The 23999-nt window shown below is 46.6% G+C and overlaps 1 protein-coding gene across 4 annotated transcripts in view; it reads right to left on the bottom strand.

Annotated features, from left to right (window-relative positions):
• CUNH1orf159 (chromosome unknown C1orf159 homolog) overlaps nucleotides 1-9739 on the bottom strand; it is a 29431-nt gene extending 19692 nt beyond the window's left edge. Inside the window, exon 1 of one of the 4 annotated variants that reach the window (XM_069079217.1) lies at nucleotides 9499-9739. The gene's annotated coding sequence lies outside the window, so the exon portion shown is untranslated. The remainder of the gene's footprint in view (nucleotides 1-9498) is intronic. The other 3 variants (XM_069079218.1, XM_069079215.1, XM_069079214.1) reach the window with 3 other exon arrangements.
• Nucleotides 9740-23999: the final 14260 nt, after the last annotated feature.

The following is a 23999-nucleotide window of genomic DNA, read 5'->3' as shown; positions in this document are numbered from 1 at the left end:
TTTTCTTGCTGATAAAACGAGAGGGTTGGATGACAGGATTTCTAAGGTCTCTTCCAGACAGGTGGCATATCGGTGGTTAGAGCACTAGGCCTGGAGTCAGGAAGACTCATCTCCTTGAGTTCAAATCTGGCTTCAGACACTGACTAGCTATGTGACCCTGGGCAAGTCATTTGACTCGGTTTGCCTGTTTCCTCATCTGTAAAATGAACTGGACAAGGAAAAGGCAGTATCTTTGCCACAAAACCCCAAATGGGTTCAAGAAGAGTCAGAAATGACTAAATTTTCATCTATAATCCAATGGGGAAAAGTAAACATCCCAGAACGGAGAGTGTGAGAGACACTTGGAGGGGGATGGTGAGAGGGCTAGCTGGGGAGGACTCAAGATATTTAGGAGGCTCCTCCTTCCTCAGATGGCTAAGCAATCCAAGCAAGGATGACATTTAATTACTGCCCCTTGGGACTGATTCTTGAGGCAGACTCCTGGCCCTCCGGCCGGCCCCTCCCATTCTGTTAGAACACTTCCTGGCTTCGGGAGGATCCCAGAGTCCTTTATTCTGTGGCTGCCAGGATGGCTCCAGGGTCCCCAGGGAGCTAAGCCAGCTTATTGACTAGAGATTTTCATTAGCAGCGGAGGCAAGGCTGCGGTTTCTCAAACATGTCAGCTCGTGGGAACAAAGGTTTGGATTCAGGAGAACATCCATAAACATTTGCAGCTGGACTATCAAAGGCATTTGAGCATTTTGTGCTGATCAACAGAAATCAAGTCCTCTATCTCTTAAGACGGTCTTACTGAAACATAAAGGACGAGTCTCATCATTTGGCCAAAATCTATTCATTCAACAAATATTTGCTGAATGCCCGACATGGAAAAGGTTCTCTACCAGGCACTAGAGAGAATGCAGTGGTAATGGCCAGCTCTGGAGGGGCAGGTGACATGTTATTAGGTGCTAATATTTTATAAATAAGGAAACTGTAGCTAGGAAGTTAGGGCTGCTAGGTGGCAGATAGGTTAGAGCACCTGAGTGAGTTCAAATCCCACCTCAGACCTGTGTGACCCTGGGCAAGTCACCTAACCCTGTTTGCCTCAGTTTCCTCATATGTAAAATGTGCTAGAAAAGGAAGTAGTAAACCGTTCCAGTATCTCTGCCAAGCAAAGTTCACATGGGGTCATGAAGAGTTACTGAATAGCAAAGGGGACAAGTTAAGGGACTAACCCAGGGTTACAATCAGCACCCCTCAGCCCCAGGAGGCCAGAATACAAACACAAAAGAATTAGGCCCAAGTCCAGTCCTCTGGATATGGAGCTTTCAGTTTCACTGATTAGAATTAAATGGCTTCAGCCTTGGGTCTCTAGAGCTAGGGCGAGGGGAAGGACACTGGACCAAAGCCCAACTCCAGCCCTGACAGTGGCTGACCTCAACCAAAGAGCCTCCTTCCTGTCTTGAAGGCGATGCTCTGAGAAGCCACCTCCTGCACCGTCTGGCTGATGGTTTTCATGCCTTCCTCGACCTTGACAAATGGATTTCTATCATTCCCCTCCATAGATAGTTTATCTTTATTTAACTAATGTTTAAAGCAAAGAGACCTGCAGATATTTTTGGCTTATACAATGATCTTCAAAAGATTCAATGAGAACAAAATGTGCTAAGCTCCAGCCACGTTGGAGTCTGCTCCCCCTCCCCCCAAATGAGCTCTCCAGCTGCCACACCTTTGCTCAGTTCTTTTTCTGTGCTGGGAATACCTTCCCTCCCCATCTCTAGCTGATGAAATTCTACCACTCTGAATACATATTATAGGAACACAGCTCTAGAGCTGGAAGGGACCCCCAAAAGAACATCAAGTCCATCCCCCAATTTTTTTTGGATACAATCAGGGTTAAGTGACTTGCCCAGGGTCACACAGCTAGGAAATATCTAAGGTCACATTTGAACTTAGGTCTTCCTAACTCTAGGGCCGGTGCTTATCTACTATGGTGCCACCTAGCTCAAACCCCCCCCCCCCCCCATTTTACTTTATAGATGAGAAACTGTAGGCCCACAGATAAGTCACTTGCCCAACCTGGGGCTTCTGCTTCTCACGTTCTTTCCATTGTACCCAAGCCAGCTTCTAAAACACAACTCAAATGTTATTTTCTTCCTCCATGAAGCCCTCCCTGATTCCCCTCAGACATCCCTCTTTTTTTTTTTTTAAAGCAATCAGGGTTAAATAACTTGTTCAAGGTTACACGGCCAGTTATTTCTGGGTGTGGTGCTGAGTATCTGAGCCCAGATTTGATCCCCAGGTCATCCCGAGCTGGTGCTCTTACTCGCAGTGCTACCTGGCCGCCCCCAGACCTCCCTCTAATGGACTGATCTTGCAACATGCCCTAGTACAGAGCAGCATTTCTCAAATTACTTAGGACCTAATGAACTTTTGTTCATGTTGGTTTTACCTAGTGACATCCACCACATTAGACATTAAACCTGATATTTTAAAAAGATTTACTTGCCAATTAATTTAAGAATAACAATAAACCCCACTATGTTAACATAAATAATTATATTTGCAAGAAAAATCATGAGAAAATGGCATTGTCTTTAGGTCTCTGTCTGGATTCTCCTATCTCCTTCTACATTCAGTTTTCTGGGATGTGATTGTTTTGAAGCACATGAAAAAAAACCCAGCTTCACAGATCTATAGCTGGAAAAGGGAGATGTACTTTAACACTAGAAGGCCCAGGTCCATCAAATGATAGGAAAATTTCCTTTTCTGAAATGAAAACGATCATCCTACTACCATTATTTTCTTTGCCTTAAAGACTAAAAAAAATACAATGAAAGACAATCGATGTAGGTTGATGTTCGAGGTAATCTTAAATTCTGTCTAGTGTGAATAGGCAAAGAATGTCTTATAATTATCAGGAAAATAGTTTTGACATTGAGGATACTCTGAATGGTCCCAGGTCCTCCAGAGACTGGCAAATCACACTTTGAGAACTGCTGGTAGGATGGACTGAGCTTCTGGGGTCCCAAGCCAGCCTCCCATAGCAGCTATATGGTCTCTACAAAAGCCACTTATATTCTTTGTACTTCAGAAAAATTCCTACAACTTCTTTACTAAGGTATAGATGGGGCTGGGCAGCTAGGTGGTGCCATAGTGGACAGGAAGATTCACCCGAGTTTAAATCTAACCTCATGTACTTACTAGCTGTGTGACCCTGAGCAAGTCACTTAACCCTCAGTTCCTCATCTGTAAAATGAGCTGTAAAAGGAAATGGCAAATTACTACAGTGTTTCTTCCAAAAAAGCTCCAAATGGAGTCATGAAGAGTCGGACATGACTGAAAAACTGTCAGAGAACCCTAGATGGGGGCACAATATGCTTTAGTGGAGGACCTCCCCTTGATGCTACCTAGGCAGGTCATACAGTGCAGGGTGTTGGGCATGCAGTCAGAATACCTGGTTACAAATCCTCGCATTGACACTACCTGTGGGTGAGACCGTAGGTGAGTCTCTCAGGTCACCCCCTATGACTCATCTACTAAGTTGGAGAAGGCTCCTATGTGAAGAAGTCACGGTGCGTGACTCACAGCTAGGTTCGGGATCACAGCTGTTTGGTTTTGCAGAGACTGGGTGTAGAAGATCCGAATCAGAGCGAGAGCTGAGTTCCACACCCAAGTGTGTGCTCAATGTCTCTGGGAGGAAACCATTTTTGTTAGGAGATGGTTTTCCCTAGAGAACTATTGCTGTCAGGTCTCTGAAAATGTTACAGGGAGAGGATGGGTAGATTTTGGAGGGGGCTTGGGGGTAGGGGAAAATTCAGGTTAACAAGTATTTTTATACCCAAAGTGTATAAACAATTTTAAGACAGAAAAGAAAAATGAATTCTTTCTGAATAACACTGTGTGACCGCTCTTCAGTCCTGTTTAAAAGGCTTTCAGTCTCACCTTTGACAGTCTTTGGCAAGGGGTCGGGAGTGACCCTGAAAGCCTTTGGTAGATGCCTGATCACAGCTGTTAGTGGCTGAGCTGGCCCCATCTGCTTCTGCATTCTATTCCTATGAATTGATCTTTCTCCGTCTCTCCAGACTACCAAGGGAGTTTCTATTTTTGGTCTGAATCAGCGCTGGTTAGACCAACTGCGGCGAGTGGCTTTAACGTTGCGAGAACGTCAAAGAGATCTCGACACCAGCTGTCAACTCGTGGCTGATGTCGGTCAATTTCACAGCAAGGGGAAAGTGGCCAAAATGGAGGGGGGCGGGTGTGTAAAAGGCAAGCTCATTATTTGCCAGGAAATCACAAACACCTGCCCTCTAAATGAAAAAATGCCACCCAATGTTTTGACAGAAAATAAATGCTGAAAACCACTGGCCTAGATATCAACTAAGCATTCTGGCCTGTCAGAGTCTGAGGCAGACCTCCAAAGAGAATTTAATTAAATGATGCTGTTGATTTCCTGTGCAGGGTGAATTGATTGCTCATGAAAGGTACAGCAGACAACCTTGGGTATTTAAGCACTGTCTTCTGCTGAGAATACCACAAGGTCATGTCAGGCAGCAAGCAAAAATCCCTGATGCTTTCCAGCCACGGAATGGGATCTCTTGAATATTCTGAGCAGCAACTGGAGATGCTATGGCAGTCCCAAAGTTAATTACGTGATGCCTGACATATCAAAGTGAACGAGAGGAGAATGATAAGGCTGGACGGGGGTGAAGGTGTCTTTTTTGGGAGGAACTGCTCTGCAGGCTGCAGGGGGAAATGGGGAAAGTCAGGGGCTCCATGGATCAGGGAAGGGCAAATGGCAATGGGCGCTGGCACTGGCATCCCTTAAAGAAAGGATGATGATGGGGCACTGCGAAGCAGAACTGATGTAGAATCAGGAAAGCCTTTGAGGCCACATTTGAATTCAGGTTTTCCTGAAGATGAGAGATTGCCAGAGTGAGCAGTGTGACTCCCATTTCCAGATAAGGAAACTGAGGTCGAGAAGGTGACTGTGCCAGAGTCACACAGCTTTAAGTGTCAGAAGCTGGATTAGAACCTAGGCTTCTACTGACATTGAATCAAGTGCTTTGGCAGCTCTGCCACACAGCCTAGCACAATGCCAACATGTCTGTCATTACCAATCCAGTAAGGCTGGCACCCAGCACTGCCAACTCCTCTCTTGGGAATGTTAGCAAGGCCACTGAGGAGCTAAGGTTCTCTCATTCTCAGCCTAACAGGAGGAGGGGCTGTTGCAGCCAAGGCAGTTTGGCTTGTCAGAGGGACATTCCCTAAATGCTCAGGGTCCTTCCTGGGAAATGCATCTCCACGCCATTATTCAACTGTTTCAGTCCTGTTCGTGAGCCTGGCAAAGATGCTGCAGTGGTTGGCCATTTCCTTCTCTAGCTCATTTGACAGATGAGGAAACTGAGGCAAACAGGCTGAAGGGACTTGCCCAGGGTCACACAGCTAGGAAGTATCTGAGGTCAGATTTGAACTCAGGTCCTCCTAACTCTAGGCCTGGTGCTCTGTCTGCTGAGCAGCCCAGCTGCCCAGTCTCTCAGCTTTTGATTATATACTTCCACTGAAGCAGTGATTACAGATTTCCTCTTAGAGGGAGGACGTGCTCCTTGCAATTCATACTTTTCAAGTAAACACTGAATATTTCATAGCCGGAAATAAGTCATAAAATACTTCAGAGGATAAAAAATCCTTTCTCCTTGATGATCCCCTTGGGTTTTTACTGCAAATGGGCCTAATGAGGGCTCGGGGGAAGTTCAAGGAAATTCAATGAGCATTTATTAACCCCCTGGCTAAGGGCATGGTCTGATGCTGGGGATAAAAACCCAGTGGCCAGAACTCAGACTGTGTCCCCCTGCCCCCTCAAGGCAGCATGAGGCTCTGGTCAAACTGTGTAAAGGCACAGGTCAGGGAGGCAGGAAGGCCAGCGAGGGGCTCTTCTGATAGTCTGGGCAGGAGGGGATGAGGCCTGAACTAGGGTAGGGGCAGTGGGAGGGAATAAAAAGAGACACTGAGGCAGTGTGGCACAGTGGAGAGGGCACAGACCCAGAGCCAGGAAGACCTGCGTTCAAATCCTGCCTCAGATACCTAGTAGCTCTGACTGGTTAAGTCCCTGGGTTTCCTCATCTGTGAGAGGAAGGGACTGGCCTCGATGGCTTCTAGGGTCCTTTTCAACTCTAAGCCCATGATCCTCCGCTGTCCAGGCCTGCCCTCTACCCACAGTGCCTTGCTGCCCCATCTGTGCTATCCCTGGGGCAGTTTAGCAGTGTTTGCTCAAAGGAAGTTACCAGTATCTATTTCTACAAAGAAAAGTCTTCACTTTTCAAGACTTTTCTTTCTCCCTGAGCCTCAGTTTTCAATTCTTTCCATCCTCATTTCCGGATGCCCTTTAGCCAGCCTCAAAGGCAAAGGATTCTGGAAGCTCTGAAGCCAAGAGGCTGTTTACACCAGGATTTTCTCCCAGAGCCTGCCCAGCTCACCAGCCCTCTGTTCTGCTGCCTGTGGAGCTGGCCTCTGCTATTTACTATCTGGGTGGTGCTGGCAAGCTACTTCCCCTCTGGGTCTGCATCTCCTCATCTGTACAGCGAGGGGGTTGGGCTATATCAAGAGTCTTCACCCTGGGGTTCATGGAGAAATGGGAAAAATACAACCCCATGTCACTTTGGTTTCCTTTGTTATCTCTATCGATTTTATTTTCTGCACTGAAGAACCCGATTCTGAGAAGGGGTCGGCATCACCAGACTGCCGGGGGCGGGTGTTCCATGGTACAAAGATCGGAAACCCCTGGACTTGCTGTCCTTTCCAGCCCTGACACCTATGATCCTGGTGCCCAGAATGAGGCGCATCTGTGTTGTTACAGAGATGGCCTCAACTGGGGAATGTTTTTGGGCAGAGTACTGGCCGTGAAGGGTAAAGGAGAGGGGAGCAAGTAGGGGGAGAGAGAGAGGGAAGGAGAACTGGCCTTTCTTCCCTGAACTAGACACTGACTTCAAGATAACCACCACTCTAACCTGGAAAGCAGGTATCACCTTCTCACCTTTGCTCAGAATCCTTATCTACCTGGAAACCTTCCCTGGTGCCTCACCCTGCCCCATACCCACCTGTCAATTTGTTAGTGAGTTCTCTCTTTCCCCTTCATCTCTCTGTCTCTCCTCTCCTCTCTTTCTCTTTCCTCATCTCTTTCTCTCTCCCCTGGTCTTTCTTTGTCTCTTTTTCTCTCATTTCTTTCTCTCTTCCCTCATCTGTCTTTTTCTCATTTCTTTCTTTCCCTCCCCCCATTTCTCTCTTCATCTATCTCTTTCTCCCCTCTTCTGTCTGTCTCACCTCCATTTTTCCTATCTGTCAAAAGGGAGCCTTCTCAGGACCAGGACTGCTCTGGTCTGGGTCTTGGTGTTGCCCCTAGAGCTGAACTTGGTGCCTAGCACATCCCGGGCATCTAATATGAACTGAAGGAAGGAAAGCGTGTCCTTTCTGAGAGGTGTCTGGAGAATGCGCAGTAAAACAACCCAGAGTGACTAGCCAAGTGACAAAGGAGCCCTACTCCCGGGTCACAATCCTAGAAGGGACAGACTTTCTAGGTTTGGGCAAGCAGAGCTGGAGCAGAGGAGCAGTATCCAAGGGCTGGGGTGGTGCCTCCCCTCCCTCAAGCTCTGAAGGCTGGGTAAGGAGACAGTCAGGTGGGAGGACGCCCAAGGCTATTCAAGTTTCCCCCACACAAGGGAATTCTGTGGAAGACAAGGCCCTTTTGATAGGAATCTAAGTGAAGGACTTCAAACTACCAAGAGGCAAGAAACTCACCAATGTTGGAGAAACATCTTGACTCGGATCAAGTGACTCCGAGTGACCCTGGGAAAGGCAACCCTCCCAGGATTCTTTCCTCATCTAAATAAAATGAGGGGGTTGCTTCCCCTTTCCAGTTCTTAATGGAGGTTTACTGTTCAGTCGTTTTTTTCGATCATGGCTGACTCTGTGACCCCATTTGGGTTCTTCTTGGCAGAGATACTGGAGGGGTTTGCCATTTCCTTCTCCAGCTCACTTTACAGATGAGAAAACTGAGGCAAATAGTGTAAAGTGACTTACCCAGGGTCACACAACTAGTGTCTGAGGCTGGATTTGCTCAGGAAAATGAATCTTCCTGACTCCAGGCACTCTATCCACTGCACAGGGCAGGGGTTCAGGCAATAAGAGTTGGAAGGAGTACTTAATGACCCCTTTATGACACATCTAAGAAGTGGCTGGTCATCCTGCCTTTCCAGACCTCCACCCACAGAGACCCCAGGACATGCGGAAGCAGTCCATTCCCCTTCTGGAGAGCTCTCCCATTAGGAGGCTTTCGGCTTTTACCAGTTTGTACTGAGTTTTGCCCTGAGAAGGCCCAGTAGACCAAGGCTGGTTCCTCTTGCACAGAACAGTCAACAAGATATTTGATAACAGCTCTCACAGGGCCTGTGGTCTAGAACTGGCAGGGACCTCAGAGGCCATTTGGCCCAACTTCCTCATTTCACGGATGAGGAAGCCGAGGCCCAGGGGAGTTCAGGAATACTCCTTGGGTCACACAAGCACTAAGAATCGGTGTCTTTTCTGCTCTTCTCCAGGGTAATGACCCAGCACTGCTCCAATCTGGCCCCTACATCTCTTGTTTGCATAGAGTACTTTACAGCTAAGGCTGACCCCCTGGAGAATGGGGACTCTGTTTTTTCCTTTTTCTGTATCCCTAGCGCTGGCCCTAGTGCCTGCACACAGCAGGTGCTTAAGAAATGCTTATTAACTGACAAACAGGGGAATGGGCAGGGCATAAAGAATCAGAGGATCCTTGGCGCTGAAGAGTTGGGAGGGCACGTAGCACTTACATGTATGATTCTCTCAATTTCTAGGAAATGCCCAAGGACTGAAGAGACTAGTCCCAGGGGTCCTATCCAGGGTCTAGGGGGTGGGGTGGGGAGAACAGACAGAGCCTGTACAGGAGGAAGGAGGAGTTGATGGGAAAGGCGGGGTTATTCCTTGGAGGGAAGGAGAGAGAGCAGAATGGACAGGAAAGGGGACAGGAAGGAGACTGAAAGTGTATGGGACAGGCTGATGAGATCGTGAGGAGGGAGAGCTGGGGAGATGGGCAAAGAGAGGAAGGGGAGAGGGGAGAGCAGAAAGGGAGGGAGGGGACAGAAAGGGAAGAAAGGAGGGGATGGGCAGGGGAGAAGGGGAAGTGAGGGGACAGGGCGGGGGGGGAGAGGGGGGGGAAGGGGGGGGGGAAGGGGGAGGGGGGAGAGGGGGGAAAGAATGAGGCGAGGGAGGAGATGGGGTGGATGGGGCAAAGAGGAGGGAAGGGAAGGGACAGAGGAGGAGGAAGAAAGGAGAAAGAAAGAGGAAGAGGCAGAAGGGGACGGAGGGGAGGGGGCAGAGTGGGAACAAGGGGATGGGGATGGAGGATGGACCCTTCCCCCCTACCCCACGCAGGCCGCAGGGACCGCTCCCGCACCCCACTCCTGCCTCCCCGCCTCCCCGCCTCGGATGTCTTTCTCGACTCACCAACCCCGCCGCCTCCTCCGCCTCGGATGCCTCCGCCCGAAGGCAGGCTCCTCTTCGCGCCCCCCGCCCTTGGCCCCGTGTCCCCGCCGCCCCCTGGGACTTGTAGTCCCTCTACCGCTAAATCGGCGCACGACTGGGGAGCGCGACGCCGGAGCTAACTACATCTCCCAACGGTCCTCACGCCTCCCTGGGGGGGTCCTCCCGCCCAGGTAAGTCAGGTCCGTTGTTGCCTTCGGACCCGGACGTTCGGGAGGCGTTGCCAGGCGCACGCTGAGCCCTCAGGGAAATGTAGTTCATTTGTCCCATGAACCCTTACATACCAGCCTTGTACACGGGTGGGTGCACTACGTTTCCCAGCAGGCTTCGCGGGACGGCCATGTTTAGCGTTGCTAGGAGATAAAGAAGCCCTGGGGAGGGGCGGGGCTCGAGCCCAGGATGAGGGCGGGGAACCACGAGGGGCCTGGAAACCTCCCAGCAGCCTGACTTCCCTCCTTATCCTGACCCAGGATATTTAACGCATGCTAACTGAACCAGGCTGCCACTGTTTTGTAGACTTGGGTTGGTGACTGGTCAGGTAGTCTATACGCATTTATTAAGCACCTGCTACATGTCTGGTACTATGATAAGCTTTATCACAATTGGCTGTGTGACCTCGGACAAGTCCTATAACCTCTACTGGCAAACTCCTAGGGTGCTGGTTCTAAGGTCCTTTTTAATCACTCTAGCCCCAGGGCATTACCTTTTATCTTAATGCATTTTAAATTAAATTGTACTAGTCTCTATTCCCACCTCTGTAAAATGAGAGACTTTGCTAAGGTCTCTCTCTTCTTCCTCTACCCTCACCCAGGTGCAGGCTCACATCACCTGGTTCCTGGACTGTTGCAATAGCTGCTAGGGGATCTGCCTGCCTCGGGTCTCTCCCCACTGCACTCCATCCTCCATTCAGCCACCAAAGTGACTTTCCCAAACTGTAGCTCTGACTGGGTCACCCTCACCTCGCCACCCCTCACCTCTCCCTCAACAAACTCCAGGGCCTTCCCACTGATGGGGTTCAGGCTCTGGGAACACCCTTGAATCTTCCCACTCCAAGAGGCATTTGCCTGAGGACATAAGCCTTTCATTTTTGCTAGGCCCAAATCTTTGTTACTCTTAACCTAGCCTTAACCTTCCTTCCCACCCCAGATCCTATCAAAATATCTATACCCAAATCTGCTACCCTACTAGTTTAGCCCTCCATTGTCGGTCATCTCCAGGTAGCCTATTTTACACCCTTAATCCCATTCCTAGAGCCTGACCTCAGTAATCAAGATCCTCCTTAGACTCCTCCTCAAGACCCTCCCCAAACCCCTCCTCTAGACCACCCCTAGATCCCTCCCACAATCTTTCCAAATATAAGATCCATCTTGCCTCCAGATTCACTCTATGTCAGGTTGTTCTAGCCTGCTTGTTAACACAAGTGTTGCAAATACTTAAGAGTCTACTCATTATGGTGAATCTTTAATAAACTTTGTTTTACTTTGGCTGAGAGAAGGCCTGAGTCGAATTCATTCTGCAGGACCTGATGTGTTGGTATTTTGTGGTCTTGAGCACCCCTAAAATCCCAAACCTCAACACCACCACCTCCAGGATCAAATATAAAATCCTCTGTTTGATGTTCAAAGCCCTCCACAACCCTGCCCCTTCCCACCTTTCCAGCCTTCTCATATGTTACTCCCCACCATGTGATCTGTGATTCTGCGACCTGGCCTCCTGGCTGTTCCCAGCAGAAGACACTCCATAGCCCAACTCTGGGCATTTTCACTGGCTGTCCCTCATGCCTGGAATCTTCTCCTTCCTGCCTCTACCTTCTGGCTTCCTTCAAGTCTCAGCTAAAATCCCATCTTCATTTCCTGATGGCCTGAATGTTAGTGCTTTCCCTCTCTTGATTCATTCCAATGTATCCTGCCCATGTCTTGTCTGTATATATGTTTTTGTTTTTTTTTTGCTTTTTGGAGGGCAATTGGGGTTAAGTGACTTGCCCAAGGTTACACGGTTATTTTTTGTGTTAAGTGTCTGAGGCCAGACTTGAACCCAGGTCCTCCTGACTCCAGGACCGGTGCTCTATTCACTGCGCCACCCAGCCGCCCCTGTATATATTTGTTTTGCCTGCTGTCCCCATTCCCTATCCCTGTTAGATTGTGAACTCCTCTAGGATTCAGGGACTGAATTTTGCTTAGTTTTGCATTTCCAGTGTTTAACACAGTGTCCCGCACATAGTAGGTACTTAATAAATGTTTATAGTCTCGGACTGCTTGGGCCTTTTCTCAGAATCATGCTTTTAAATGCACAAAATAATATAAATGGGATTAAGAAAGAAACGAATTATATTGAAAATCAGTTGTCCAGATATTGGGGGGAAACTGAGGTCACTGACCTTGAGTTAAGAACACCTGTACTATCAGATGGCCAAGGTCTTCTTTTCTCCCTATTAGAATGTAGGGGCAGCTAGATGAGGCCATAGTGCATAGAGTGCCTCACCCGGAGGCAAGATTCAGCTCCCTGAGTTCAAATCTGACCTCAGACACTGACTAACTGCATGACCCTGGGCAAGTCACTTCACCTTGTTTGCCTCAGTTTCCTTATCTGGAGAAGGAAATGGCAAACCATTCCAGTATCTTTGCAAAAAACAAAACCAAATCAAAACCCAAATGGATTCATGAAGAGTCAGAAATGACTGAACAATACCACACAGTATATGTAAACTTGAAGGCAGCATTTGTATTTCTAGCACAGTGGTGAACCATTAATAAATACTTGTTGCCTCAAGCGTTAGCAATCTATTACCTTTTCAACCTGGGTTTACCCCCAGAGGATGCATTTGAAATACTGTGGTCTGTTGGGCATCAAATTTTAGGAGGATATTGACAAGCTGTTAAATCGAGTCAGTCAATAAACATTTATTAAGTGCCTACTGTGTGCTCAACGCTGAAAAAAGAGAAGACTTGGAGGGAACATGCATTTCAAGGACGATTTCTCTGAGAAATTCACTTTGCTGTGTTTGACCCCAGAGGTCGGAACCAAGAACGATGGGGCTGTTGGTGGTGATGGGTGCCTCCTCTCTGGATGTCTTCCAACAAAGGCTGGAGGACCACTGGGGAGGATTTCCCAGAGGGGCAGAGTCTCTGTTAAGGTGTGGGTTACACTAGACTCTTTGGGGTCCTTAACCACTCAGAGTCTGAAAGGGGGCAAAGTCAGGAGATTACAGCGACTTGGCTAGACTCTCCTGCCTTTCCCCAACAAAATAGAGCAAGGCTGGTGGGTAATTCTTGCCTGTCTTTGAGAGAAGAACCACACAGCTATGCCTTCATTTATGTAGTAGTTGTGAGAATCCCCTCTAAGAGAGTCTACATGGCCTATAAGAAAGAAGGTATTGGGAGACCTGCCTTGGAATCCCCATCCCCACACTTTCAGAATCCTAACCTAACTGCCAATTGAGAGGGTTACTGTTGCAAAGTCATTTTGTCCACAAGATGCAGTAGTGGCTTGAGATGGAGATAATCCTGTTACTGTCACTTCTCCATCTCCACAAAGTCTCCACTGGAGGCCCTACTAGGCGCCCAAGGGGAGTCACTCAGTCCAACAACCTGTCCCCTTCCTATTTTCCAGTCTTCTTGTACATTACACCCTTCCACTCACTCCAGGGTTTAGTTACACTAACCCATTTACTGTTTCATCCAGGACGCATCTCCACTCACTATGCCTTTGCATTGGTTGCTCCCCATGCCTGGAACACCTTCCCTTCTCACCTCTGCTTCTTAGAATCCCCAGTTCCCTTCAAGACTCAACTCAAACAGGACCTTCTGGAGCCCTTTCTTGGTCTGCACAGCTAGGGTACTTTTCCCTCTAAGGTTACCTTTCACTGACTCTGTATATATCTTGTAGGTTCCTAGTTAGATTTTCCTGCATTAGAAAATAAACTCCTTGAGGGCAGCTACTGTTTCACTCTTATTCGACATTCCGTTGCTTAGTGCCTGCCCTGGCACAGAGTTGCTTGTTAATTGATTAATTGATAGATATTTCAGGCACCAAGCCTGTAGACAAGAGTGAGGCCTCCCATTTATTCCATGTTAATGAGAGAGGTGGTGTGTGCCAGTATACACAACGCATGTACACACCAAGTGTAAACTAGCCTTGAAAGGAAAGGTATTAGTGACTGGGGGGCAGGGGGGAAAGATGCACGGTAAGAAATAAACCTTTCCTCTTACAACAGTGCCCTAATACAAAAGAGGATACCTCACCTGGGCAGTCTGTTGTGTTAGAAAAAAGTATTCACGTTGGAGTGACGTTGGTGCAAATTTGGACTCCGTTATGTGACCTGGGGCAAGTTCCTTAACCTTTCTAGGCCTCGATTTCCCAGAATCCCCACATTTACTGAAGGAGGGGGACTCTGTTCATCTAGTCCACCCCGTATCCACTCTAACAACTCAGAAGTGGCCAAATGGCCCCTGCTTGGGGATCTCCAGTGAAGGAGGAAACCCAGCAGCTCTCAAATCCATTTTGTTTTCAGGCAGTTCTAACAGGGAGTTCGATCCTGAATCAGCCTTTGTGCCCTTTCCACCCACTATTTCTGGGTTTTTCCTCTGGAGCTAGACATCGTTGGCTTAATTTCTCTTCCATGGGGCAGCTTTTAGAACACTTCTTTAATACCATGATCTACCCTCAGTCTTCTCTACTCCAGGCTCAACATCCCCAATTCCTTCAACCCATCCTCAGATGGTATGGGCTCAAGGCAGCTGGTGATGCAGTGGATAATTAGCTGACCTAGTTACCATCCCTTATCCAGGAGTCAGGAAGAACCGAGTTCAAATCCAACCTTGGACATTTGCTTGAGGGGGGGGTTTACTTAACCTCTGTCTTAGTTTCTTCTTTTGTTGTTGCGTGGTTTGTTCTTTGTTCTCAAAGAGGACCGTGACGTCAGGAAGATGATGCCATGACATGCAAGTGGATTGGATTTAAGTGAGGTAGGGCTGTGCAAAGCTACCAGCCTCACTTTTTCCTCTGGAGCCATCTGGGTCCAGTGGCAGGATATAGATCAGGATGGCTGGAGATGGCCCAGGGTGCAGTGGGGAGACCTAGGCCTTTTAAAGCCCCTTTAAGGTCTTTCCAATTCAACACCCATTCAGTGATAATGGGGATGATCACAGCAGCACCTATTTTGCAGAATTGTTGGGAGGATCAATGAGATAAATTTGTAAAAAAAGCATTTAGCACAATGTTTGGCACATAGTAGGACAAATGCTTATTCCCGCCCACTCTTTGATTGCCCTCTTGATTGCCCTCCCCTGTCCTCTGGGAGCCCGCTGTGTTATGGATACCCTTCTTAACCTGTGGCCTCCAGATTTGAACTCAATGTCCTAGATTAGGCTGGACTTGGACAGAGTGCACAAGCACTTTTGTTTCTTCACTTGTGAACTGAGAAAGTTGAATGAGATGGTCCTTCAGGCTGTCTCTCGCTCTGGGACACAGGTTCCTGCTTTGTAGCAAGTCAAACATAAACTCTGCGGGCATCTTTGTTTTTGTATCCCCAGACATTATCACAGTGCCTTCCACATAGGAGACATTTAATACACACTTGCTGAATTGTAAAATTGTAATTAGGGCATGATGTTGCCCAAGTGCATAAATGGGAGCATCGTAAGATAGAGAGGCTGCTATGTATAATGGGAAGGAGACTGGATTTGGAGGCCAAGGACCTGAGTTACCTGGAGCTCACCATTTACCACGTGGCCTTGAATAAGTCATTGGTTCTTGTTGGATCTCAGTCTCTTTATTGTCCAGGTTGGATTAGATGGTTGCTAACGTTTGGACTTGTGGGGAAACAGTCCTCTTCCCATCTCTTTATCCTACAAGCTTAAGCACTCACTCAGCTCCCTTGTCTGAGAGCAGATCTTGGCAGCGTCCATCTCTGTGGGTTCTGTGGCTGGTGTAATGTAAGCAAAGCTGCCCGTGACAGCCTCTCATTTAATATCCTGTCAAGACCGTCAAAGTCTGCTGAGATAACTAGCTCTTAGTTGCCAGCATGGAGCATTCAGGACTGTGAGAGACGAGAACACAGTGGTTCCTTGCTCATAGGAAAATCATTTCTTTTGTTCTCTCTGAGAGTGAGAGTACCAATTGGGAGGCACTATTTGGTACAATGGACACACTCGGCTTTGAGGTCAGAAGATCTGGGTTCAAATCTCACCCCTTAGTCTTACCACTTCTTGGGCCTTGAGCCTCTGACTTAGTTAACATCAGTGTCTGCATCTGCAAAATCAAGTCATACCAAACATCTAATCCAGCCTGGATGATAAGGAGACTGAGATCCAACAAGAACCAATGACTTCTTCTTCTTCTTCTTCTTCTTCTTCTTCTTCTTCTTCTTCTTCTTCTTCTTCTTCTTCTTCTTCTTCTTCTTCTTCTTCTTCTTCTTCTTCTTCTTCTTCTTCTTCTTCTTCTTCTTCTTCTTCTTCTTCTTCTTCTTCTTCTTCTTCTTCTCCTCTTCCTCCTCCTCCTCCTCTTCTTCTTCTTCTTCTTCTTCTTCTTCTTCTTCTTCTTCTTCTTCTTCTTCTTCTCATTTTTAGTCAGGACTGATGCTCTGTGACTCCATTTGAGGTTTTCTTGGCACAGATACTGGAGTGGTTTGCCATGTCCTTCTTCAGCTCATTTTACAGATGAGGAAACTGAGGCATGACCTCTAAAGTCCTTTAGCTATGAAGGATGCCTGGGATAGCCCAGTATTTATGATTTGTGTTCAAACTCCTGTATTTTGCTGTTCAACTCAACAAACATTTAAAAAAAATCTTATACTTCAATATGTACAAGGTATGCTAGGTGCTGGGGATACAAAGACACAAACAGAGCATTCCTTGATCAGTTAGGTGGCCCAGTGGATAGAGCACAGACCCTAGAGTCAGGAGGATCTGAGCTCAAATCCAACCTCAGACACTTCCTAGCTTTGTGACCCTGGGCAAGTCACTTCACTCAGTTTACCTCAATTTCCTCATCTGTAAAATGAGATGAAAGAGGAAATTGCAAACCCCTCTAATGTCTCTGCCAAGAAAACCCCAAATGGGGTCAGGAAGAGTCAGACATGACTGAAATGAATCAACAACAACAACAAGACATTCCTTGTCCTCAAAGAGCTTACATTCTGCTGGGCATGTGACATGTACGTAGACAAGTAAGAACAAAATAACTACAGTAAATGGAAGCAGATGGATTTGGTGAGCTTACCAGGACATGAGTGTATAGTCCTTGGTGCTTAATAAATACTTATAGATGTGACTTGACATGAACCCTTGCTTAGAGTCGTTGAGGCTCTGGACACGTCTGTTGTTCCCTTGTTAAGAGGCCAAAGGTCAGGTCCCAGTTGTGTCTCAGTCACTGAGCTGCCCCAAGATGAATGGGTTGGCCAACACTCTTGGGAGGACAGAGTCTTCTTGGAGCCATCCCTCTGAGTGGGCTGTAAAAGAGACCCAAAAGGCCCCTCTTGGGAATCTCTTGTACCTTTTCTCTGGAAGCTGGATTAGAGTGTCACAGGGCAGACATGCATGTGTGTGTGTGTGGTATGTACACATGTACACATGCGCACATGAGCACAGAAGCCTTATACATGCCTGGGGTGGGGGGCATAAGCCAAAGGGATAAGACCTTTTAGGGTCAACCCCTGAGATTGGACTCAATCTTTGGGAATCCAGAGCTTGGGGCCATATCAAGTCATTTGGATGCAGCAGGGCACTAGTGACTTGGGGTTAAGGAAAAGCCCTGTGTAGGACATAGCACCTGGATGGTGCTTCCAGTGGAGCTTGGGATTCCATGAGGTGGCAGTGATGAGGGAGGACATTCAGGAGCTAGCCTGGGCAAAGTTTTGGGCAACACAGGGCAGACCCAGGAGACAATGCCACTTGGCCTGGCATTCTATAGAAGATGAATCTGGGAGAGGGCTCTCTTCACATGTAGCCTCATTAATTTTTCTTCCCATGTGGCATGCAGAATAAACCAGCTGCGTGTCCAGTGGGACTTATTTTGGTCCCTTTTTTGGAATGACTGAACATGTTGGAAAACATTACCCAACAGAATTTGTTTCTTTTACACTGAAGGGAAACTTAATTTAGCACAACATTAATACCAGGGGAGCACAGACAGGAGAGTTTTCTACCACTAAAAATCTATCTGTGTATTGTAAGAGGCTATTTAGGGAAGTTTCACTCCTCCTCCCCCAATCAATTTGAGGGTCTGACAGAGGCAGACCTTTTATCTGGAACTTCTTATTATCGGTACCAGTCCCTCCTAGAGTGGGGACTTGCTCATTGGCTCCTTGTTAAGAGGAGAAAAGACAGCTCCTCACTGAATCCCTGTGACCAGGGCTGCCTCTAGATGAATGAGTTGGCTCAGAACAGGGGTGGGGAACCTACAGCCTCAAGGCCACATGTGGCCCTGTAGTTCCTCGAGTGAGGCCCCTTGACTGAACCCAAACTTCACAGCACAAATGCTTAAGAAGCGTGGCTCCATTTTTGATAGGGCACCATCTGTGCTCACCCCTAAAAGAAAGCAGATGGCCATGCCCAGCTCCCTTTTGCTTTCTTTTTGCCTTTTCTTTTTCCCAGTGAGAGCATGGTAGGTGTCTCTGTTTGTGAATTTCCCTTCCCTTCTCCTTCACTCTCCAACCCGCCAGAGCCATGTTGGGCAGTCTTGGACTAGAAGCATGTAAGAGCTGCATCTGCTCACTCTAGCCCCAGCAGCCCAAGGAGAGGCCTCCTTCTGTCTGTCTTTTGCCCTTTCTAGGTACAGGTCAGAGACCAGAGCCCTAAAGGTGGACTTTCCTGGCCCAGCAGATGGTGATAGTCATTACAGTGGATGCAGTACCCTGGAGAAGCCCATGGGAGCTATATGGCCTCATCCATGGGGCCCAAGTGGGGAGCTTATGGACAAGGCCATTTCTGAATCTTCATCTCCTAGGAGAGGAAGGAGATTTTCTGGGCAGTATGATGATCTGAGTCTAGCTTTCTAGCCAGAGAAGGTAGATTTCTTGGGCAATGCACAAGCCTTGGGAGTTCCTTGCTAAGTAACTAAAAGTTTGAAAATATAGTGAGCAGGTCTTCCATCCAAAGAAGGGGTATTTTCTCATCCTGACTCTTAAATGTTTTTTTTTTGTTTTGGAGGGGAGAAGACAGGGCAATTGGGGTTGAGTGACTTGCCCAAGGTCACACAGCTAGTAAGTGTTAAATGTCTGAGGTCGGATTTGAACACAGATCCTCCTGACTCCAGTGTTGGTGCTCTATTCACTGTGCCACCTAGCCACCCAGCAGGGGTATTTCCTGAGTATCATGCCACTTGGAGAGAGAAAAGACTCACCTGTGTGGCCTTGTAGTCAGAGGACAGATAAGGGATTAGCATCATGAAATGAAGGAGCAAAAGGCCTTGCTTTGACTCTACAATATTAGAATGAATTATTCAGACAAAACGGGTCTAGTAAGAAGGGGATTGCCTGTCTAGTAGCTACTGAGTATATTTTTCTTCAGTTCAAATGATTAGTAGTACTGTGGTTCTGGGGTAGGAAAGAGGCTATGTGAAGAGCCTTGTAGGGAAAGGGGCTTCACCAAGATGTCAGAGTGTTGCCCCTTTGGCAACCCCAACTTAGCTTTTTCCTAGGAAGAGTCCAACCACGGGGTTTGTGGAGCAGTCAGAGGATGTTAGAATTCTGTGGAAAAGTGACATCTATCAGAGATGGGAGAGATTGGTGCTGATTGCTCACGGGTCTCTATTTGTTTACGGGTTCTTGTGAGTCCTTCACATTTAGTGCCTTTTCTTTGTGGTAAAATAAAGGCTGTCCTGTGTGCAGTGGCATTGTTACCTTGAGTGCTTGTATATGACTTGGGGACTCTGTTACTGACATGTGAGATAAAATTTGTAAAGTGCTTTGCAGACCTTAAAGTGCTATGTAAATTCTTATTAATATTATTACAAATCTAAACATGATATATAAGCTCTATTTGGAAATTTACCAAATCAAATAATTGATGGGGGCATAATCAGTACATTTATCTTTGAGAATAGGCTTCAGATTAGATCATGTGAACCCAGAGTATACAGGTTTTTGTCATTCCCTTGTTTCAGTTGTTCCTGATTCTTCATGAGCCCATCTGGGGTTTCCTTGGCAAAGACACTAGAGTGGTTTGCCATTTCCTTCTCTAGCTCATCTTATAGATGAGGAAACTGAGGCAAACAGAGTGAAGTGACTTGCCCAGGGTCACACAGCTAGGAAGTGGCTGAGGTGAAATTTGAACTCATGTAGATGAGTCTCCCTGACTTCAGGCCCAGCACTCTATCTACTTATGCTACCTAACTGCTTCCTCCAGGTTGCATATGTATAAAAATCTCTATTAAAAAGTATCCTGTTGAGGGGATGGAGCCAAGATGGTGGAGTAAAAGCAGGAACTTGCTTGAGCTCCTGCTCCAACTACCTCCAATACCTGAAAAGTATGACTCTAAACACATTTGAGAGCTACAGAACCCACAAAGTGACAGAGAGACACAAATCTCCTGCTGAAGGCAGCCTGGCAGGCTGACAGGAAGGGTCTATCTCACCGGGCTGAGAACCGAGCATAGTCCCACATGAGCTGCACTGGCCCAGACTCATGGCCCAGATTGGCCAGAGTGACTCACTGGCAGCTGTGGCTGTTTCTGGACTTCTCAACCCATAAACATTTAAGAGAAAGTAAAAGGTCAGTAGGGAACTCTGTTAGAACTGGGTGAGAGAAGAACATGGTCTGGCCCCTGCCCCTGGGGAGACAGAAGTGGTGGTGGTATGGAAGGCTGCAGCTGCTGCCGTGTGGCTGCCTTTGGAGCTCCTGGCCTGCAGACTGTAGGGGGGGGACCAAACAACCATTCAGAGGGTAACTGCTCCTGCTTTGGCCTGCTTGGGTCTGGGTCGCACCGCAATCTTGGATGGTGGTCCTGGGGTGAGGAACACTAGTGTGCCAGAGCTTGTGGTAACTGTAGAGAGGGCACCCTCCTCATAGCTCTGACAACAGCTGTGAAAACCCCAGAAATTTAAGACACAGCTCTCTCCACTCTGGAAGCAGAGTTCTACTTTGGCAAAGAGCTCAAAAGTCAAGTCATTGGCTGGCAAGATGAGCAAACAGAGGAAGTGCAATCAGGCCATGGAGGAGCTCAAGAAAGATTTTGAAAATCAAGTAAGAGAAGGGGAGGAAAAATTGGGAAGAGAAATGAGAATGATGCAAGAAAATCATGAAAAGCAAGTCAACAGCCTGCTAAGGGAGATCCCAAAAAATACTGAAGAAAATAACACCTTAAAAAATAGACTAGGGGGCAGCTAGGTGGCACAGTGAGTAAAAGCACTGGCCCTGGAGTCGGGAGGACCCGAGTTCGGTTCCGGCCTGAGACACTTAACGCCCACACAAAACTGCTAGCCGTGTAACCTTGGGCAAGTTACTTAACCCCAATTGCCCTCCAAAAGGCAAAAATCAAAACAAAACAAAAAAAATAGACTAACTCAAATGGCAAAAGAGGCTCAAAAAGCCAATGAGGAGAAGAATGCTTTAAAAAGCCGAATTTGCCAGATGGAAAAAGAATCTCAAAAGCTCACTGAAGGGAATAATTCTTTCAGAATTAGATTGGAGCAAATGAAAGCTAGTGACTTTATGAGAAATCAAGATACTATTAAACAGATCCAAACAAATGAAAACATAGAAGGCAATGGGAAATATCTCATTGGAAAAACCACTGACATGGAAAATAGATCCAGGAGAGATAATTTAAAAATTATTGGATTTCCTGAAAGCCATGATCAAAAAAAGAACCTAGAAATCATCCTTCAAGAAATTCTCAAGGAAAATTGCCCTGATGTTTTTGAACTAGAGGGCAAAATAGAGGTTGAAAGAATCCACCGATCACCTCTTGAAAAAGATCCCCAAAAGAAAACTCCTAGGAATATTATAGCCAGGTTCTGGAGTTCCCAGATCAAGGTGAAAATATTACAAGCAGCCAAGAAGAAACAATTTGAATATTGTGGAAACACAATCAGATTAACACAGGATTTGGCAGCTTCTACACTGAGGGATTGAAGGGCTTGGAATATGATATTCTGGAGGTCAAAGGAGCTGGGATTAAAACCAAGAATCACCTACCCAGCAAAACTGAGTATAATGCTTCAGGGGAAGATATGGTCATTCAATGAAATAGAGGACTTTCGAGTATTCTTTTTTTTTTTTTTTAAAGCAATTGGGGTTAAGTAGCTTGCTCAAGGTTACACGGCCAGGTGTTTCTGGGTGGATGCTAAGTGTCTGAGCCCAGATTTGATCCCCAGGTCATCCCAACTCTGGGGCCGGCACTCCTACTCACTGCACCACCTGGCCGCTCCACTTTTGAGCATTCTTGATGATAAAACTAGAGCTGAACAGAAAATTTGACATTGAAATACAAGAAGCAAGAGAAGCATGAGAAGATAGACAGGAAAAAGAAATCATAAGGAAGTTATTAAAGTTGAACTATTTACATTCCTACATGGAAAAATGATAATTGTAACTCATGAGACTTTTCTCAGTAGGAGAATAGTTGAAGGGAATATATATGTATATATGTATGCATACATATATATAGGAGGGTGTATATGTGTGTATATATAAGCATGTGTTTGTGTATGTGTATATGTGTGTACATGTATATATACACAGAAGGCACAGTATCACTTGAATATGAAGGGATGATATCTAAAAATAAAATTAAGAGATGATTAAGAAGGAGAAGGAGAAAGGGAGAGATAGAATAGGGTAAATTATCTCACATAACAGAGGGAAGAGAAAATTGTTACAATAGAGGGGAAGAGCAGGAAGGTGAAAGGGAATAGGTCAACCTCATTCTCATTGAATTTAGCTTATGGAGGGAATAATATACACATTCAGTCGGGTCTCTTACCCTACAGGAAAGTGGGGGGAAGGGGATAAGAGGAGGGATGATAGAAGGGAGGGCAGATTGGGGGGAGGGTAGTTAGAAGCACACACTTTTGAAAAGGGACAGGGTCAAAGGAGAAAACAGAACAAGTGGGGGGCAGGATAGGATGGAGGGAAATATAGTCTTTCACAATATAACTGCTATGGCAATGTTTTGGGTAACTACACATGTGCAACCTCTATGGAATTGCTTGTCTTCCCAATGGGGGTGGGTGAGGAGGGAAGAAGGGAAAGAATCTGGAAATCAAAGTTTTAAAAACAAATCTTAAAAAAAATTGCTTTGTACATGTAACTGGAAAAAAGATATACAGGCATTGGGGTATAGAAATCCATCTTGCCCTACTAGAAAGTTGGGGGTGGGGGAGGATATAAGAGAGAACAGATTGGGGGAAGGGGTATTCAGTAGAATCGCTATCTTGGGGTGGGGGTAGGGGAAAGAAGGGAAGAAAATTTGTAACTCAAAATCTTGTGGAAATGAATGTTGAAAACTAAAAATAAATAAATAATTTTTTTAAAAAGCGTTCTGTTGCCCTCCCACCCCTCAGCCACCTCAGAAGGCTGCCAGCCTTCTCTGACCCTAGTCATAGCTCTGGTGCTTAAGAGTCTGTGGTGTGCATAATCCTAGGGTAATTCACGGGAGGCTGCCATGTTTTTGAGTGGTGTTGATAGAAAGCCTTAAAATCGCAACGTAAGAGCCAGTCAATGTTTACAGCTGTGGGAAAACTGGTCTTGAGTGGCCACGATCTGGGACTTTGAAGAACGGGTAGCACTTTTGTCAAGAGTGTGCATCTTGGTAGTGTTGACATCCACAAGGACTCTTGAAAGAGTGATTACACACAGAAGAGGAGGATTAATTTCTTTTTCAACTGGGGATTGCGTAAAGCAATACGTTCAGGAAGACAATCCTTATATGTGAACCGTAACATTTGAGTGTTACATGGGGCATGTGTAAGACTATAGGATCTGGTGGGAGAGCTAGGGATTTGCTAGGCTACCAGGTCTTGCCAGCAAAGAACTCTGTTGCAGAACCTGAACTCAAATCCCACCTCTGACACTACTTGTGTGACTTTGGGCATGCCACTTAACCTCTCTTGGCCTCAGTTTCCCTTTCCTGCAAAATGATGGAGTTGGACAAAATGACCTCAGAGGTCACTCCTGGTTCTAAATCTAGGTTCTGATGATCCTAGCTCTGTGAATTCTCCCATGAATTCATTCAGTATGTTGGGAGATTCCCCCTAGATCTCTTCACATTACATGGGTACCAAGGAATGTGTGGACTGTCCATCTGTTTTTCTTGACTTTTATCACATGCCCAGATCACCTCCCTTTCTAGTCAGAACCATCTCTCCATCTGTCTGTCTTTCTCTCTTTGCCTCTCTGTCTCTGTCTCTTTGTCTGTTTCTCTCTCTCTTTCTCTGTTTCTCTGTCTCTGTCTCTCTCTTTGTCTGTTTCTCTCTCTTTCCCTGTTTCTCTGTCTCTCTGTCTGTTTCTCTCTCTGTCTTTCCCTGT

Source organism: Petaurus breviceps, unplaced genomic scaffold, assembly GCF_028583685.1.
Source record: "Petaurus breviceps papuanus isolate PSGF00001 unplaced genomic scaffold, PetGlider_PUasm1.0 91041, whole genome shotgun sequence".
Taxonomy (NCBI): Eukaryota; Metazoa; Chordata; class Mammalia; order Diprotodontia; family Petauridae; genus Petaurus; species Petaurus breviceps.
The sequence above is the reverse complement of the archived record's forward strand: the minus strand, read 5'-3'. Positions and strand labels throughout refer to the sequence as shown.